The sequence below is a fragment of the Eurosta solidaginis genome, unplaced genomic scaffold, assembly GCF_040869045.1.
Source record: "Eurosta solidaginis isolate ZX-2024a unplaced genomic scaffold, ASM4086904v1 ctg00001419.1, whole genome shotgun sequence".
Taxonomy (NCBI): domain Eukaryota; kingdom Metazoa; phylum Arthropoda; class Insecta; order Diptera; family Tephritidae; genus Eurosta; species Eurosta solidaginis.
Genome location: NW_027137124.1, coordinates 49,779 through 70,818, shown reverse-complemented (window position 1 = coordinate 70,818; position 21,040 = coordinate 49,779). Strand labels below are relative to the sequence as shown.

Here is a 21,040-nt window from a genome sequence, read left to right as displayed (position 1 = left end):
TAAATGCGTATATCCAGAAAAAAGTTATGCTTCACAACCTTTGTATCCAAACGAATGTTGCGGCCACTAACTACTCTATGTAAATATGTATGTATGTATGTATGCGTGGAACATCAAAATTTAAACTTTCAATTTCGGTCTCCATACATAGAAACTAAACTGATTTACATTGTTAATCCAAAAAAGAAAACTGTAAAAAAAGTTATACCAAAAAAAAGAAATTTGAACATTATCTTTGCATTGTACTGTGGCGGTGCAGATAGGTCACCCTAATGTTCGGTAACTATGTCACCGTTTGGCTATTGTTTGGGGATTGATGTGCTACCACCTAACGCCTTAGTGCAATTAAACTACAAAAAAAAACTTTATAAGTAAGCCAACTAAGCCGCACGGCTGACAGCGGTCATCAAACCCTTTTTCGATGAACGATATGAATCAAAAAGGTTTAAATAAATTTTTAAAATAAAACGAAAAAGATGAAAATGTTTCATTGTTTTTTTTTTTGAAACAAGCTGTATGGGCGCCAATTTAAACCTTTTAATTTTTTTTGTTTTTGTTTGTTGCGCTGATGTTACTTTATAATTTTATGTACAATATACCTGCATATAACTATGCGAATATATGTACATTTCTTGTATTTTAGTTTGGGCGCCATATAAATATGTCACGTACACGTATTGTTTGGCTCCTTGGGGTACCCGGACTAGCTCAGTATAAGAGGGGCAGTGGTCCTCAACCCTAACACCAAGGAGTCGTACGGACGCATATTTATTCCCTTCATCATCCATCCTATCAGCCTCACACACATCTCACCTCAGGAAGCCCGCCCTACCTTGGACCGCTCGTTTCATGCACCCTAACTTTAGCGGTCTCCCTCTAGTCATGCTCCGTCCCCTCCACTTACCTCTTCACCACGCCATCTTCACCTCCCGCCCAAAAAGTGCTTAACTCCGCATTTCAACTCTTAACAACAAACTCAAAATATATTGAAATCATAAAAAGAATTACAATGAATCATAATGAAAAAAAACTAGTCTTATTATTTAGGCTAAACAAAAAATGTTTCACTATGATGAAACGTCCTGCCGATCATTCAATGCAATAAGAAAACGAGAACAAAAAAAAATTTAATTTTAAAATTTTACTCAGTTAAGGGTAATGGACCCTACCTAATCGAGCTCTCTTAGTTGGTTTTACCCCTACCTATGTATGTTGATATGTATGAGATTTTAAGAATTTCTCAAAAAAAGTGTTCGATATTAATGTTACTTATGGGCAGAATCGCTTACCATATATAGGACAACGATACAATACACCTAACCTGATCACAATAACTTAACAATTAATTTCAGCTTAACAAAAAACAAGAAATTTGGTCACTCTAATGTGACTGCTTTGCTCGCTTGCAAACACGCACGCAGATAGCTACACTTTAATTGGCAAGTCCAACAACCCGCACACTATAAAACAAACATAAAAAGCTTTTGGTTCGTTACCATACCCTCAATAGGGTGTGTACAAAATGTACAAAAAAAAAATCCTGATTGTACCAAAAATATGTATATCACGAAAACTCAGAAAAATTTAATAATTTTTTTTTTTTGATATATGCGTGTGTGCATGCGTGTACGCAACAAAAAAAAACCTAAAAAAAAACACAAAAAAAACTAAAACTACAAAAATTATATATGCATATAAGGAGTAAATATATGTAAAATCCGAAACCACTTCTTGGGTGATTTTGTGCTGCTTCTTACTGGCCTTTGTGCCTTGTATTGGAGTCTTACGGGAAACTGGATATGCACGAAATTATTAGTTTTCGATTTTGGTGATTGGCTACTACAGCAAAATGGTATATGTAGAAAAATTCAAATTTTGATCTCTGTGTCGAGTGTACACCACATAACAAAATAGGTGCTCCGAAAGATTGTTAAAACCAAAGATCGCTTTGGTTTTCTGGCATAATCACGAAGCCCACCATTAACGGTATTCTCCTACCTTAGCGCATTAAACAAAAATGTGTATGTAACCACGCATATGTATATAAACGGGACGTCTTCCCCAGTCTCCCTATTTTGTTGTTGTTCTCATCGGGTGCATCAAAATTAGATAACTGGACATACGTATATACATAAAAACGATAATTTGGAACTAAAGACTTACGGCGAGTTGTGCCTAATCCCTCCACGCCAAAATTTCCGGGCACACTACAACACAATAAGATTTTATCACAAAACCGATTACTTCAAAAAAATATTTATTTTGGGACTTACACGTCGCCGCACTGTTCGTTTTACGCCACCACAATTCTCACTCCAGTCACTTTTCCTAAATCGCCACTAATCCTCTTTCCTATGACACACAGGATTTAGTTAAAATTTCAGGATTTCGTAAATTACAGTAACTAACTTCCTACGTGCGTATATATGTACGTACCGATATGTGCGCATATCAAAATTTTAACCCAATTATTCCCAACGTCCTATCTACAGTATACCTGTTTATTTAATTTAACTAATCCACCAGAGCTTTTAATTTAGCTAATAAATAAATTACTAATAATTACAATAAATTTTCAGGAGATTAAAGATTCAAATAAGAAAAAATCTATCACACGCAGGACGATTTGACTCTACAGGCTACAGGCATACAACTTTTCTTGGATAAAAATTATTTTAACTTTTTACGCAAAAATTTCGCTTAAAACCGCGACAAAACTATAAACAAAATTTATGCACACAAAAATTTACCAATTACCGCCATCTAAGCAAAAGAAATTATTATAAAATAACTATTACCCCTACATTCACCTATATGTACTCATATATGTATCCACATATATACGCACATACTCCTACTTCTCTAAGCTACCTAACTCGGCTCACCTTTAATCCGCTGCCCTGGAACTCCGATCCTCGTCTCCTTGCCGGAACCTCCTTGTTCTCCGGAACCACAAAAATTTATTTTTTTAAATTAGTTATTTAAAAACAACGCACAACACAGGTTTCACAATAAAAAAAAAATTTATAGCACAGTGGCGCGGAGGCAGTCGTATGCCAGAACTTTAACACTTCAAACTGTCCTAGTTTTAACCTGTTTCACCCCCTTTTATATCTTCTTTCTTCGCCCTACTCGCCTAACGTTAATCACTCTATTCCTTATCCGCTAATCGTTGGCGATTCCAGTGCAGCAATTTTTTTGTTGCTGCAATCTGTCTCTAACCATTCTTTATGCTACGTCCGGCAACTCTATCAAAAGCTCTATCTTTCGTTAAGTTCTGTTTGTTTTGTTGTCCGCCATCATTTTGACATTTGAGCACACAATCAAAACAAACCAAGTAAAAAAAACACAATACCACGATTTAAGCAAGGAACAGCTGCCCACTCTCATCTTGGGTAATATTCATGAATATCTCGAGCCACGGGATCGATTAAATGCATCGCAGACATGTCGTCATTGGCGTGGGGTGCTTTCCAAAAGAGATTTTTCAACAATTTCAAGTTTAAATTGCATATAAACAATGATCGACAGTGCACATTTTTTTTGTCAAACGTTTTGTAATCTGGCAAGTGAAGTTACACTAATTTTTGATTTTCTTAATGTTTTTTTTTATATCAAAACAAATAAAACGTAATCTCTATAGGATTGCACGTTGTGATAATTTGCAGGGGCTCCATTTTTACACTAACAGTGTCAGCTTAGTCCCACCAGGCGATATAAGCGAAGATAATCTTATCGATATTGAACAATGTTTTGTGGAGCCATGGAAGATGTTTTTTAGATCGCAAAAAGTTTCCATGCCTGATCTTAGATTTGGGTGCAATCGAAGCTTTAACCTATTATGGCTTAGATGTTTTCAAAGCTCTAAACAAACCAGAAACATTGCAGCAACTGACATTGGCTTCAATAAAATTTGACCCTAGTATTACCCTATATTTACCATCGAAACTTCCTTATGGCAAAAGTGTAGATCACTACAGGTCTTATCAATTGATTATGATACTTTAAATGAGAATCTTTTGCACTCCATGGGAATATTCCCTTTGAGAAAGCTCCTAATCTGTATACGTGGGTTTGATCGGCAGCATCCAGGCATATCTGATACTTCATGGGCACACCCAAGAGCGGTCCACCTAATTTTTGCGGGGAAGAAACCGACCTGTCAGCCCAACGCGGGGAACACCCACCCCTGACAATACAACGAGAAACAACGTTTGACAACCTTTAAACAGTTTTAATAACTATCTCAAAAATTATCGCTCTGATGCAAACAACTGATGAGTTATCTACTTAAATTTGTTGAACAAAACGACTTACGTATTTTAAACATGCTAACCTTTAGCCCGGTAAGCAAATTAAAAAAAAAACGCAATATGTAGGCTACACGAGAACGGAGACGTCAAGTAACCAAAACAAATGCGTTAAACAAATTCGTACACGTTATTTATCAATTTAACTCTAGAATTAAAGGATATACAACGAGAAACAACGTCTGACAACCTTTAAACAGTTTTAATAACTATCTCAAAAATTATCGCTCTGATGCAAACAACTGATGAGTTATCTACTTAAATTAGTTGAACAAAACGACTTACGTATTTTAAGCATGCTAACCTTTAGCCCGGTAAGCAAATTAAAAAAAAAACGCAATATGTGGGCTACACGAGAACGGAGACGTCGAGTAACCAAAACAAATGCGTTAAACAAATTCGTACACGTTATTTATCAATTTAACTCTAGAATTAAAGGATATACAACGAGAAACAACGTTTGACAACCTTTAAACAGTTTTAATAACTATCTCAAAAATTATCGCTCTGATGCAAACAACTGATGAGTTATCTACTTAAATATGATGAACAAAACGACTTACGTATTTTAAGCATGCTAACCTTTAGCCCGGTAAGCAAGTTAAAAAAAAAACGCAATATGTAGGCTACACGAGAACGGAGACGTCTAGTAACCAAAACAAATGCGTTAAACAAATTCGTACACGTTATTTATCAATTTAACTCTAGAATTAAAGGATATACAACGAGAAACAACGTTTGACAACCTTTAAACAGTTTTAATAACTATCTCAAAAATTGTCGCTCTGATGCAAACAACTGATGAGTTATCTACTTAAATTTGTTGAACAAAACGACTTACGTATTTTAAGCATGCTAACCTTTAGCCGGGTAAGCAAATTAAAAAAAAAACGCAATATGTAGGCTACACGAGAACGGAGACATCGATTAACCAAAACAAATGCGTTAAACAAATTCGTACACGTTATTTATGAATTTAACTCTAGGATTAAAGGATATACAACGAGAAACAACGTTTGACAACCTTTAAACAGTTTTTATAACTATCTCAATAATTGTCGCTCTGATGCAAACAACTGATGAGTTATCTACTTAAATTTGATGAACAAAACGACTTACGTATTTTAAACATGCTAACCTTTAGCCCGGTAAGCAAATTAAAAAAAAAAACGCAATATGTAGGCTACACGAGAACGGAGACGTCGAGTAACCAAAACAAATGCGTTAAACAAATTCGTACACGTTATTTATCAATTTAACTCTAGAATTAAAGGATATACAACGAGAAACAACGTTTGACAACCTTTAAACAGTTTTAATAACTATCTCAAAAATTATCGCTCTGATGCAAACAACTGATGAGTTATCTACTTAAATTTGATGAACAAAACGACTTACGTATTTTAAACATGCTAACCTTTAGCCCGGTAAGCAAATTAAAAAAAAAACGCAATATGTAGGCTACACGAGAACGGAGACGTCGTGTAACCAAAACAAATGCGTTAAACAAATTCGTACACGTTATTTATCAATTTAACTCTAGAATTAAAGGATATACAACGAGAAACAACGTTTGACAACCTTTAAACAGTTTTAATAACTATCTCAAAAATTGTCGCTCTGATGCAAACAACTGATGAGTTATCTACTCAAATTTGTTGAACAAAACGACTTACGTATTTTAAACATGCTAACCTTTAGCCCGGTAAGCAAATTAAAAAAAAAACCCAATATGTAGGCTACACGAGAACGGAGACGTCGAGTAACCAAAACAAATGCGTTAAACAAATTCGTACACGTTATTTATCAATTTAACTCTAGAATTAAAGGATATACAACGAGAAACAACGTTTGACAACCTTTAAACAGTTTTAATAACTATCTCAAAAATTATCGCTCTGATGCAAACAACTGATGAGTTATCTACTTAAATATGATGAACAAAACGACTTACGTATTTTAAACATGCTAACCTTTAGCCCGGTAAGCAAATTAAAAAAAAAAACGCAATATGTAGGCTACACGAGAACGGAGACGTCGAGTAACCAAAACAAATGCGTTAAACAAATTCGTACACGTTATTTATCAATTTAACTCTAGAATTAAAGGATATACAACGAGAAACAACGTTTGACAACCTTTAAACAGTTTTAATAACTATCTCAAAAATTATCGCTCTGATGCAAACAACTGATGAGTTATCTACTTAAATTTGATGAACAAAACGACTTACGTATTTTAAACATGCTAACCTTTAGACCGGTAAGCAAATTAAAAAAAAAAACGCAATATGTAGGCTACACGAGAACGGAGACGTCGAGTAACCAAAACAAATGCGTTAAACAAATTTGTACACGTTATTTATCAATTTAACTCTAGAATTAAAGGATATACAACGAGAAACAACGTTTGACAACCTTTAAACAGTTTTAATAACTATCTCAAAAATTATCGCTCTGATGCAAACAACTGATGAGTTATCTACTAAAATTTGTTGAACAAAACGACTTACGTATTTTAAGCATGCTAACCTTTAGCCCGGTAAGCAAATTAAAAAAAAAACGCAATATGTAGGCTACACGAGAACAGAGACGTCGAGTAACCAAAACAAATGCGTTAAACAAATTCGTACACGTTATTTATCAATTTAACTCTAGAATTAAAGGATATACAACGAGAAACAACGTTTGACAACCTTTAAACAGTTTTAATAACTATCTCAAAAATTGTCGCTCTGATGCAAACAACTGATGAGTTATCTACTTAAATTTGATGAACAAAACGACTTACGTATTTTAAACATGCTAACCTTTAGCCCGGTAAGCAAATTAAAAAAAAAACGCAATATGTAGGCTACACGAGAACGGAGAAGTCGAGTAACCAAAACAAATACGTTAAACAAATTCGTACACGTTATTTATCAATTTAACTCTAGAATTAAAGGATATACAACGAGAAACAACGTTTGACAACCTTTAAACAGTTTTAATAACTATCTCAAAAATTGTCGCTCTGATGCAAACAACTGATGAGTTATCTACTTAAATTTGATGAACAAAACGACTTACGTATTTTAAACATGCTAACCTTTAGCCCGGTAAGCAAATTAAAAAAAAAACGCAATATGTAGGCTACACGAGAACGGAGACGTCGAGTAACCAAAACAAATGCGTTAGACAAATTCGTATACGTTATTTATCAATTTAACTCTAGAATTAAAGGATATACAACGAGAAACAACGTTTGACAACCTTTAAACAGTTTTAATAACAATCTCAAAAATTGTCGCTCTGATGCAAACAACTGATGAGTTATCTACTTAAATTTGATGAACAAAACGACTTACGTATTTTAAACATGCTAACCTTTAGCCCGGTAAGCAAATTAAAAAAAAAACGCAATATGTAGGCTACACGAGAACGGAGACGTCGAGTAAGTAAAACAAATACGTTAAACAAATTCGTACACGTTATTTATCAATTTAGCTCTAGAATTAAAGGATATACAACGAGAAACAACGTTTGACAACCTTTAAACAGTTTTAATAACTATCTCAAAAATTGTCGCTCTGATGCAAACAACTGATGAGTTATCTACTTAAATTTGATGAACAAAACGACTTACGTATTTTAAACATGCTAACCTTTAGCCCGGTAAGCAAATTAAAAAAAAAACGCAATATGTAGGCTACACGAGAACGGAGACGTCGAGTAACCAAAACAAATGCGTTAAACAAATTCGTACACGTTATTTATCAATTTAACTCTAGAATTAAAGGATATACAACGAGAAACAACGTTTGACAACCTTTAAACAGTTTTAATAACTATCTCAAAAATTATCGCTCTGATGCAAACAACTGATGAGTTATCTACTTAAATATGATGACCAAAACGACTTACGTATTTTAAACATGCTAACCTTTAGCCCGGTAAGCAAATTGAAAAAAAAACGCAATATGTAGGCTACAGGAGAACGGAGACGTCGAGTAACCAAAACAAATGCGGTAAACAAATTCGTACACGTTATTTATCAATTTAACTCTAGAATTAAAGGATATACAACGAGAAACAACGTTTGACAACCTTTAAACAGTTTTAATAACTATCTCAAAAATTGTCGCTCTGATGCAAACAACTGATGAGTTATCTACTTAAATTTGATGAACAAAACGACTTACATATTTTAAACATGCTAACCTTTAGCCCGGTAAGCAAATTAAAAAAAAAACGCAATATGTAGGCTACACGAGAACGGAGACGTCTAGTAACCACAACAAATGCGTTAAACAAATTCGTACACGTTATTTATCAATTTAACTCTAGAATTAAAGGATATACAACGAGAAACAACGTTTGACAACCTCTAAACAGTTTTAATAACTATCTCAAAAATTATCGCTCTGATGCAAACAACTGATGAGTTATCTACTTAAATTTGATTAACAAAACGACTTACGTATTTTAAACATGCTAACCTTTAGCCCGGTAAGCAAATTTAAAAAAAAACGCAATATGTAGGCTACAAGAGAACGGAGACGTCGAGTAACCAAAACAAATGTGTTAGACAAATTCGTACACGTTATTTATCAATTTAACTCTAGAATTAAAGGATATACAACGAGAAACAACGTTTGACAACCTTTAAACAGTTTTAATAACTATCTCAAAAATTATCGCTCTGATGCAAACAACTGATGAGTTATCTACTTAAATTTGTTGAACAAAACGACTTACGTATTTTAAACATGCTAACCTTTAGCCCGGTAAGTAAATTAAAAAAAAAACGCAATATGTAGGCTACACGAGAACGGAGACGTCGAGTAACCAAAACAAATGCGTTAAACAAATTCGGAAACGTTATTTATCAATTTAACTCTAGAATTAAAGGATATACAACGAGAAACAACGTTTGACAACCTTTAAACAGTTTTAATAACTATCTCAAAAATTGTCGCTCTGATGCAAACAACTGATGAGTTATCTACTTAAATTTGTTGAACAAAACGACTTACGTATTTTAAGCATGCTAACCTTTAGCCCGGTAAGCAAATTAAAAAAAAAACGCAATATGTAGGCTACACGAGAACGGAGACGTCGAGTAACCAAAACAAATGCGTTAAACAAATTCGTACACGTTATTTATCAATTTAACTCTAGAATTAAAGGATATACAACGAGAAACAACGTTTGACAACCTTTAAACAGTTTTAATAACTATCTCAAAAATTATCGCTCTGATGCAAACAACTGATGAGTTATCTACTCAAATTTGTTGAACAAAACGACTTACGTATTTTAAGCATGCTAACCTTTAGCCCGGTAAGCAAATAAAAAAAAAAAAACGCAATATGTAGGCTACACGAGAACAGAGACGTCGAGTAACCAAAACAAATGCGTTAAACAAATTCGTACACGTTATTTATCAATTTAACTCTAGAATTAAAGGATATACAACAAGAAACAACGTTTGACAACCTTTAAACAGTTTTAATAACTATCTCAAAAATTATCGCTCTGATGCAAACAACTGATGAGTTATCTACTCAAATTTGTTGAACAAAACGACTTACGTATTTTAAGCATGCTAACCTTTAGCCCGGTAAGCAATTAAAAAAAAAACGCAATATGTAGGCTACACGAGAACGGAGACGTCGAGTAACCAAAACAAATACGTTAAACAAATTCGTACACGTTATTTATCAATTTAACTCTAGAGTTAAAGGATATACAACGAGAAACAACGTTTGACAACCTTTAAACAGTTTTAATAACTATCTCAAAAATTGTCGCTCTGATGCAAACAACTGATGAGTTATCTACTTAAATTTGATGAACAAAACGACTTACGTATTTTAAACATGCTAACCTTTAGCCCGGTAAGCAAATTAAAAAAAAAACGCAATATGTAGGCTACACGAGAACGGAGACGTCGAGTAACCAAAACAAATGCGTTAAACAAATTCGTACACGTTATTTATCAATTTAACTCTAGAATTAAAGGATATACAACGAGAAACAACGTTTGACAACCTTTAAACAGTTTTAATAACTATCTCAAAAATTATCGCTCTGATGCAAACAACTGATGAGTTATCTACTTAAGTTTGATGAACAAAACGACTTACGTATTTTAAACATGCTAGCCTTTAGCCCGGTAAGCAAATTAAAAAAAAAACGCAATATGTAGGCTACACGAGAACGGAGACGTCGTGTAACCAAAACAAATGCGTTAAACAAATTCGTACACGTTATTTATCAATTTAACTCTAGAATTAAAGGATATACAACGAGAAACAACGTTTGACAACCTTTAAACAGTTTTAATAACTATCTCAAAAATTGTCGCTCTGATGCAAACAACTGATGAGTTATCTACTCAAATTTGTTGAATAAAACGACTTACGTATTTTAAACATGCTAACCTTTAGCCCGGTAAGCAAATTAAAAAAAAAAACGCAATATGTAGGCTACACGAGAACGGAGACGTCGAGTAACCAAAACAAATGCGTTAAACAAATTCATACACGTTATTTATCAATTTAACTCTAGAATTTAAGGATATACAACGAGAAACAACGTTTGACAACCTTTAAACAGTTTTAATAACTATCTCAAAAATTATCGCTCTGATGCAAACAACTGATGAGTTATCTACTTAAATATGATGAACAAAACGACTTACGTATTTTAAACATGCTAACCTTTAGCCCGGTAAGCAAACTAAAAAAAAAACGCAATATGTAGGCTACACGAGAACGGAGACGTCGAGTAACCAAAACAAATACGTTAAACAAATTCGTACACGTTATTTATCAATTTAACTCTAGAATTAAAGGATATACAACGAGAAACAACGTTTAACAACCTTTAAACAGTTTTAATAACTATCTCAAAAATTGTCGCTCTGATGCAAACAACTGATGAGTTATCTACTTAAATTTGATGAACAAAACGACTTACGTATTTTAAACATGCTAACCTTTAGCCCGGTAAGCAAATTAAAAAAAAAAAACGCAATATGTAGGCTACACGAGAACGGAGACGTCGAGTAACCAAAACAAATGCGTTAAACAAATTCGTACACGTTATTTATCAATTTAACTCTAGAATTAAAGGATATACAACGAGAAACAACGTTTGACAACCTTTAAACAGTTTTAATAACTATCTCAAAAATTGTAGCTCTGATGCAAACAACTGATGAGTTATCTACTCAAATTTGTTGAACAAAACGACTTACGTATTTTAAGCATGCTAACCTTTAGCCCGGTAAGCAAATTAAAAAAAAACGCAATATGTAGGCTACAAGAGAACGGAGACGTCGAGTAACCAAAACAAATACGTTAAACAAATTCGTACACGTTATTTATCAATTTAACTCTAGAATTAAAGGATATACAACGAGAAACAACGTTTGACAACCTTTAAACAGTTTTAATAACTATCTCAAAAATTGTCGCTCTGATGCAAACAACTGATGAGTTATCTACTTAAATTTGATGAACAAAACGACTTACGTATTTTAAACATGCTAACCTTTAGCCCGGTAAGCAAATTAAAAAAAAAAACGCAATATGTAGGCTACACGAGAACGGAGACGTCGAGTAACCAAAACAAATGCGTTAAACAAATTCGTACACGTTATTTATCAATTTAACTCTAGAATTAAAGGATATACAACGAGAAACAACGTTTGACAACCTTTAAACAGTTTTAATAACTATCTCAAAAATTGTCGCTCTGATGCAAACAACTGATGAGTTATCTACTTAAATTTGATGAACAAAACGACTTACGTATTTTAAACATGCTAACCTTTAGCCCGGTAAGCAAATTAAAAAAAAAAAACGCAATATGTAGGCTACACGAGAACGGAGACGTCGAGTAACCAAAACAAATGCGTTAAACAAATTTGTACACGTTATTTATCAACTTAACTCTAGAATTAAAGGATATACAACGAGAAACAGCGTTTGCAACCTTTAAACAGTTTTAATAACTATCTCAAAAATTATCGCTCTGATGCAAACAACTGATGAGTTATCTACTCAAATTTGTTGAACAAAACGACTTACGTATTTTAAGCATGCTAACCTTTAGCCCGGTAAGCAAATTAAAAAAAAAACGCAATATGTAGGCTACACGAGAACAGAGACGTCGAGTAACCAAAACAAATGCGTTAAACAAATTCGTACACGTTATTTATCAATTTAACTCTAGAATTAAAGGATATACAATGAGAAACAACGTTTGACAACCTTTAAACAGTTTTAATAACTATCTCAAAAATTATCGCTCTGATGCAAACAACTGATGAGTTATCTACTCAAATTTGTTGAACAAAACGACTTACGTATTTTAAGCATGCTAACCTTTAGCCCGGTAAGCAAATTAAAAAAAAAACGCAATATGTAGGCTACTCGAGAACGGAGACGTCGAGTAACCAAAACAAATACGTTAAACAAATTCGTACACGTTATTTATCAATTTAACTCTAGAATTAAAGGATATACAACGAGAAACAACGTTTGACGACCTTTAAACAGTTTTAATAACTATCTCAAAAATTGTCGCTCTGATGCAAACAACTGATGAGTTATCTACTTAAATTTGATGAACAAAACGACTTACGTATTTTAAACATGCTAACCTTTAGCCCGGTAAGCAAATTAAAAAAAAAACGCAATATGTAGGCTACACGAGAACGGAGACGTCGAGTAACCAAAACAAATGCGTTAAACAAATTCGTACACGTTATTTATCAATTATCTCTAGAATTAAAGGATATACAACGAGAAACAACGTTTGACAACCTTTAAACAGTTTTAATAACTATCTCAAAAATTATCGCTCTGATGCAAACAACTGATGAGTTATCTACTTAAATATGATGAACAAAACGACTTACGTATTTTAAACATGCTAACCTTTAGCCCGGTAAGCAAATTAAAAAAAAAACGCAATATGTAGGCTACACGAGAACGGAGACGTCGAGTAACCAAAACAAATGCGTTAAACAAATTCGTACACGTTATTTATCAATTTAACTCTAGAATTAAAGGATATACAACGAGAAACAACGTTTGACAACCTTTAAACAGTTTTAATAACTATCTAAAAAATTGTCGCTCTGATGCAAACAACTGATGAGTTATCTACTTAAATTTGATAAACAAAACGACTTACGTATTTTAAACATGCTAACCTTTAGCCCGGTAAGCAAATTAAAAAAAAAAACGCAATATGTAGGCTACACGAGAACGGAGACGTCGAGTAACCAAAACAAATGCGTTAAACAAATTCGTACACGTTATTTATCAATTTAACTCTAGAATTAAAGGATATACAACGAGAAACAACGTTTGACAACCTTTAAACAGTTTTAATAACTATCTCAAAAATTATCGCTCTGATGCAAACAACTGATGAGTTATCTACTTAAATTTGATGAACAAAACGACTTACGTATTTTAAACATGCTAACCTTTAGCCCGGTAAGCAACTTTAAAAAAAAACGCAATATGTAGGCTACAAGAGAACGGAGACGTCGAGTAACCAAAACAAATGCGTTAGACAAATTCGTACACGTTATTTATCAATTTAACTCTAGAATTAAAGGATATACAACGAGAAACAACGTTTGACAACCTTTGAACAGTTTTAATAACTATCTCAAAAATTATCGCTCTGATGCAAACAACTGATGAGTTATCTACTCAAATTTGTTGAACAAAACGACTTACGTATTTTAAGCATGCTAACCTTTAGCCCGGTAAGCAATTAAAAAAAAAACGCAATATGTAGGCTACACGAGAACGGAGACGTCGAGTAACCAAAACAAATACGTTAAACAAATTCGTACACGTTATTTATCAATTTAACTCTAGAATTAAAGGATATACAACGAGAAACAACGTTTGACAACCTTTAAACAGTTTTAATAACTATCTCAAAAATTGTCGCTCTGATGCAAACAACTGATGAGTTATCTACTTAAATTTGATGAACAAAACGACTTACGTATTTTAAACATGCTAACCTTTAGCCCGGTAAGCAAATTAAAAAAAAGAAACGCAATATGTAGGCTACACGAGAACGGAGACGTCGAGTAACCAAAACAAATGCGTTAAACAAATTCGTACACGTTATTTATCAATTTAACTCTAGAATTAAAGGATATACAACGAGAAACAACGTTTGACAACCTTTAAACAGTTTTAATAACTATCTCAAAAATTGTAGCTCTGATGCATACAACTGATGAGTTATCTACTCAAATTTGTTGAACAAAACGACTTACGTATTTTAAGCATGCTAACCTTTAGCCCGGTAAGCAAATTAAAAAAAAAACGCAATATGTAGGCTACAAGAGAACGGAGACGTCGAGTAACCAAAACAAATACGTTAAACAAATTCGTACACGTTATTTATCAATTTAACTCTAGAATTAAAGGATATACAACGAGAAACAACGTTTGACAACCTTTAAACAGTTTTAATAACTATCTCAAAAATTGTCGCTCTGATGCAAACAACTGATGAGTTATCTACTTAAATTTGATGAACAAAACGACTTACGTATTTTAAACATGCTAACCTTTAGCCCGGTAAGCAAATTAAAAAAAAAAAACGCAATATGTAGGCTACACGAGAACGGAGACGTCGAGTAACCAAAACAAATGCGTTAAACAAATTCGTACACGTTATTTATCAATTTAACTCTAGAATTAAAGGATATACAACGAGAAACAACGTTTGACACCTTTAAACAGTTTTAATAACTATCTCAAAAATTGTCGCTCTGATGCAAACAACTGATGAGTTATCTACTTAAATTTGATGAACAAAACGACTTACGTATTTTAAACATGCTAACCTTTAGCCCGGTAAGCAAATTAAAAAAAAAAAACGCAATATGTAGGCTACACGAGAACGGAGACGTCGAGTAACCAAAACAAATGCGTTAAACAAATTTGTACACGTTATTTATCAATTTAACTCTAGAATTAAAGGATATACAACGAGAAACAGCGTTTGCAACCTTTAAACAGTTTTAATAACTATCTCAAAAATTATCGCTCTGATGCAAACAACTGATGAGTTATCTACTCAAATTTGTTGAACAAAACGACTTACGTATTTTAAGCATGCTAACCTTTAGCCCGGTAAGCAAATTAAAAAAAAAAACGCAATATGTAGGCTACACGAGAACAGAGACGTCGAGTAACCAAAACAAATGCGTTAAACAAATTCGTACACGTTATTTATCAATTTAACTCTAGAATTAAAGGATATACAATGAGAAACAACGTTTGACAACCTTTAAACAGTTTTAATAACTATCTCAAAAATTATCGCTCTGATGCAAACAACTGATGAGTTATCTACTTAAATTTGATGAACAAAACGACTTACATATTTTAAACATGCTAACCTTTAGCCCGGTAAGCAAATTAAAAAAAAAACGCAATATGTAGGCTACACGAGAACGGAGACGTCGAGTAACCAAAACAAATGCGTTAAACAAATTCGTACACGTTATTTATCAATTTAACTCTAGAATTAAAGGATATACAACAAGAAACAACGTTTGACAACCTTTAAACAGTTTTAATAACTATCTCAAAAATTATCGCTCTGATGCAAACAACTGATGAGTTATCTACTTAAATATGATGAACAAAACGACTTACGTATTTTAAACATGCTAACCTTTAGCCCGGTAAGCAAATTAAAAAAAAAACGCAATATGTAGGCTACACGAGAACGGAGACGTCGAGTAACCAAAACAAATGCGTTAAACAAATTCGTACACGTTATTTATCAATTTAACTCTAGAATTAAAGGATATACAACGAGAAACAACGTTTGACAACCTTTAAACAGTTTTAATAACTATCTCAAAAATTGTAGCTCTGATGCAAACAACTGATGAGTTATCTACTCAAATTTGTTGAACAAAACGACTTACGTATTTTAAGCATGCTAACCTTTAGCCCGGTAAGCAAATTAAAAAAAAAAACGCAATATGTAGGCTACACGAGAACAGAGACGTCGAGTAACCAAAACAAATGCGTTAAACAAATTCGTACACGTTATTTATCAATTTAACTCTAGAATTAAAGGATATACAATGAGAAACAACGTTTGACAACCTTTAAACAGTTTTAATAACTATCTCAAAAATTATCGCTCTGATGCAAACAACTGATGAGTTATCTACTCAAATTTGTTGAACAAAACGACTTACGTATTTTAAGCATGCTAACCATTAGCCCGGTAAGCAAATAAAAAAAAAAAAACGCAATATGTAGGCTACACGAGAACAGAGACGTCGAGTAACCAAAACAAATGCGTTAAACAAATTCGTACACGTTATTTATCAATTTAACTCTAGAATTAAAGGATATACAACAAGAAACAGCGTTTGACAACCTTTAAACAGTTTTAATAACTATCTCAAAAATTATCGCTCTGATGCAAACAACTGATGAGTTATCTACTCAAATTTGTTGAACAAAACGACTTACGTATTTTAAGCATGCTAACCTTTAGCCCGGTAAGCAATTAAAAAAAAAACGCAATATGTAGGCTACACGAGAACGGAGACGTCGAGTAACCAAAACAAATACGTTAAACAAATTCGTACACGTTATTTATCAATTTAACTCTAGAGTTAAAGGATATACAACGAGAAACAACGTTTGACAACCTTTAAACAGTTTTAATAACTATCTCAAAAATTGCCGCTCTGATGCAAACAACTGATGAGTTATCTACTTAAATTTGATGAACAAAACGACTTACGTATTTTAAACATGCTAACCTTTAGCCCGGTAAGCAAATTAAAAAAAAAACGCAATATGTAGGCTACACGAGAACGGAGACGTCGAGTAACCAAAACAAATGCGTTAAACAAATTCGTACACGTTATTTATCAATTTAACTCTAGAATTAAAGGATATACAATGAGAAACAACGTTTGACAACCTTTAAACAGTTTTAATAACTATCTCAAAAATTATCGCTCTGATGCAAACAACTGATGAGTTATCTACTTAAGTTTGATGAACAAAACGACTTACGTATTTTAAACATGCTAACCTTTAGCCCGGTAAGCAAATTAAAAAAAAAACGCAATATGTAGGCTACACGAGAACGGAGACGTCGAGTAACCACAACAAATGCGTTAAACAAATTCGTACACGTTATTTATCAATTTAACTCTAGAATTAAAGGATATACAACGAGAAACAACGTTTGACAACCTCTAAACAGTTTTAATAACTATCTCAAAAATTATCGCTCTGATGCAAACAACTGATGAGTTATCTACTTAAATTTGATTAACAAAACGACTTACGTATTTTAAACATGCTAACCTTTAGCCCGGTAAGCAAATTTAAAAAAAAACGCAATATGTAGGCTACAAGAGAACGGAGACGTCGAGTAACCAAAACAAATGTGTTAGACAAATTCGTACACGTTATTTATCAATTTAACTCTAGAATTAAAGGATATACAACGAGAAACAACGTTTGACAACCTTTAAACAGTTTTAATAACTATCTCAAAAATTATCGCTCTGATGCAAACAACTGATGAGTTATCTACTTAAATTTGTTGAACAAAACGACTTACGTATTTTAAACATGCTAACCTTTAGCCCGGTAAGCAAATTAAAAAAAAAACGCAATATGTAGGCTACACGAGAACGGAGACGTCGAGTAACCAAAACAAATGCGTTAAACAAATTCGTACACGTTATTTATCAATTTAACTCTAGAATTAAAGGATATACAACGAGAAACAACGTTTGACAACCTTTAAACAGTTTTAATAACTATCTCAAAAATTGTCGCTCTGATGCAAACAACTGATGAGTTATCTACTTAAATTTGTTGAACAAAACGACTTACGTATTTTAAGCATGCTAACCTTTAGCCCGGTAAGCAAATTAAAAAAAAAACGCAATATGTAGGCTGCACGAGAACGGAGACGTCGAGTAACCAAAACAAATGCGTTAAACAAATTCGTACACGTTATTTATCAATTTAACTCTAGAATTAAAGGATATACAACGAGAAACAACGTTTGACAACCTTTAAACAGTTTTAATAACTATCTCAAAAATTATCGCTCTGATGCAAACAACTGATGAGTTATCTACTCAAATTTGTTGAACAAAACGACTTACGTATTTTAAGCATGCTAACCTTTAGCCCGGTAAGCAAATAAAAAAAAAAAAAACGCAATATGTAGGCTACACGAGAACAGAGACGTCGAGTAACCAAAACAAATGCGTTAAACAAATTCGTACACGTTATTTATCAATTTAACTCTAGAATTAAAGGATATACAACAAGAAACAACGTTTGACAACCTTTAAACAGTTTTAATAACTATCTCAAAAATTATCGCTCTGATGCAAACAACTGATGAGTTATCTACTCAAATTTGTTGAACAAAACGACTTACGTATTTTAAGCATGCTAACCTTTAGCCCGGTAAGCAATTAAAAAAAAAACGCAATATGTAGGCTACACGAGAACGGAGACGTCGAGTAACCAAAACAAATACGTTAAACAAATTCGTACACGTTATTTATCAATTTAACTCTAGAGTTAAAGGATATACAACGAGAAACAACGTTTGACAACCTTTAAACAGTTTTAATAACTATCTCAAAAATTGTCGCTCTGATGCAAACAACTGATGAGTTATCTACTTAAATTTGATGAACAAAACGACTTACGTATTTTAAACATGCTAACCTTTAGCCCGGTAAGCAAATTAAAAAAAAAAACGCAATATGTAGGCTACACGAGAACGGAGACGTCGAGTAACCAAAACAAATGCGTTAAACAAATTCGTACACGTTATTTATCAATTTAACTCTAGAATTAAAGGATATACAACGAGAAACAACGTTTGACAACCTTTAAACAGTTTTAATAACTATCTCAAAAATTATCGCTCTGATGCAAACAACTGATGAGTTATCTACTTAAGTTTGATGAACAAAACGACTTACGTATTTTAAACATGCTAACCTTTAGCCCGGTAAGCAAATTAAAAAAAAAACGCAATATGTAGGCTACACGAGAACGGAGACGTCGTGTAACCAAAACAAATGCGTTAAACAAATTCGTACACGTTATTTATCAATTTAACTCTAGAATTAAAGGATATACAACGAGAAACAACGTTTGACAACCTTTAAACAGTTTTAATAACTATCTCAAAAATTGTCGCTCTGATGCAAACAACTGATGAGTTATCTACTCAAATTTGTTGAATAAAACGACTTACGTATTTTAAACATGCTAACCTTTAGCCCGGTAAGCAAATTAAAAAAAAAACGCAATATGTAGGCTACACGAGAACGGAGACGTCGAGTAACCAAAACAAATGCGTTAAACAAATTCGTACACGTTATTTATCAATTTAACTCTAGAATTTAAGGATATACAACGAGAAACAACGTTTGACAACCTTTAAACAGTTTTAATAACTATCTCAAAAATTATCGCTCTGATGCAAACAACTGATGAGTTATCTACTTAAATATGATGAACAAAACGACTTACGTATTTTAAACATGCTAACCTTTAGCCCGGTAAGCAAACTAAAAAAAAAACGCAATATGTAGGCTACACGAGAACGGAGACGTCGAGTAACCAAAACAAATACGTTAAACAAATTCGTACACGTTATTTATCAATTTAACTCTAGAATTAAAGGATATACAACGAGAAACAACGTTTGACAACCTTTAAACAGTTTTAATAACTATCTCAAAAATTGTCGCTCTGATGCAAACAACTGATGAGTTATCTACTTAAATTTGATGAACAAAACGACTTACGTATTTTAAACATGCTAACCTTTAGCCCGGTAAGCAAATTAAAAAAAAAAAACGCAATATGTAGGCTACACGAGAACGGAGACGTCGAGTAACCAAAACAAATGCGTTAAACAAATTCGTACACGTTATTTATCAATTTAACTCTAGAATTAAAGGATATACAACAAGAAACAACGTTTGACAACCTTTAAACAGTTTTAATAACTATCTCAAAAATTGTCGCTCTGATGCAAACAACTGATGAGTTATCTACTCAAATTTGTTGAATAAAACGACTTACGTATTTTAAACATGCTAACCTTTAGCCCGGTAAGCAAATTAAAAAAAAAACGCAATATGTAGGCTACACGAGAACGGAGACGTCGAGTAACCAAAACAAATGCGTTAAACAAATTCGTACACGTTATTTATCAATTTAACTCTAGAATTAAAGGATATACAACGAGAAACAACGTTTGACAACCTTTAAACAGTTTTAATAACTATCTCAAAAATTGTAGCTCTGATGCAAACAACTGATGAGTTATCTACTCAAATTTGTTGAACAAAACGACTTACGTATTTTAAGCATGCTAACCTTTAGCCCGGTAAGCAAATTAAAAAAAAAACGCAATATGTAGGCTACAAGAGAACGGAGACGTCGAGTAACCAAAACAAATACGTTAAACAAATTCGTACACGTTATTTATCAATTTAACTCTAGAATTAAAGGATATACAACGAGAAACAACGTTTGACAACCTTTAAACAGTTTTAATAACTATCTCAAAAATTGTCGCTCTGATGCAAACAACTGATGAGTTATCTACTTAAATTTGATGAACAAAACGACTTACGTATTTTAAACATGCTAACCTTTA

At 33.0% G+C, this 21,040-nt stretch overlaps 1 long non-coding RNA gene and 1 pseudogene across 1 annotated transcript; one reads left to right on the top strand and one right to left on the bottom strand.

The window, feature by feature from the left end:
- Positions 1-1,702: 1,702 nt before the first annotated feature.
- On the bottom strand, positions 1,703-3,017 carry LOC137236175 (uncharacterized). Its single transcript, XR_010948290.1, has 3 exons — positions 2,886-3,017; positions 2,274-2,352; positions 1,703-2,207 (listed from the first exon to the last, which is right to left on the bottom strand). It is a non-coding gene; the product is annotated as an uncharacterized lncRNA (long non-coding RNA).
- Positions 3,018-3,292: 275 nt separating this feature from the next.
- LOC137236173 (uncharacterized) lies at positions 3,293-4,112 on the top strand (annotated as a pseudogene).
- Positions 4,113-21,040: the final 16,928 nt, after the last annotated feature.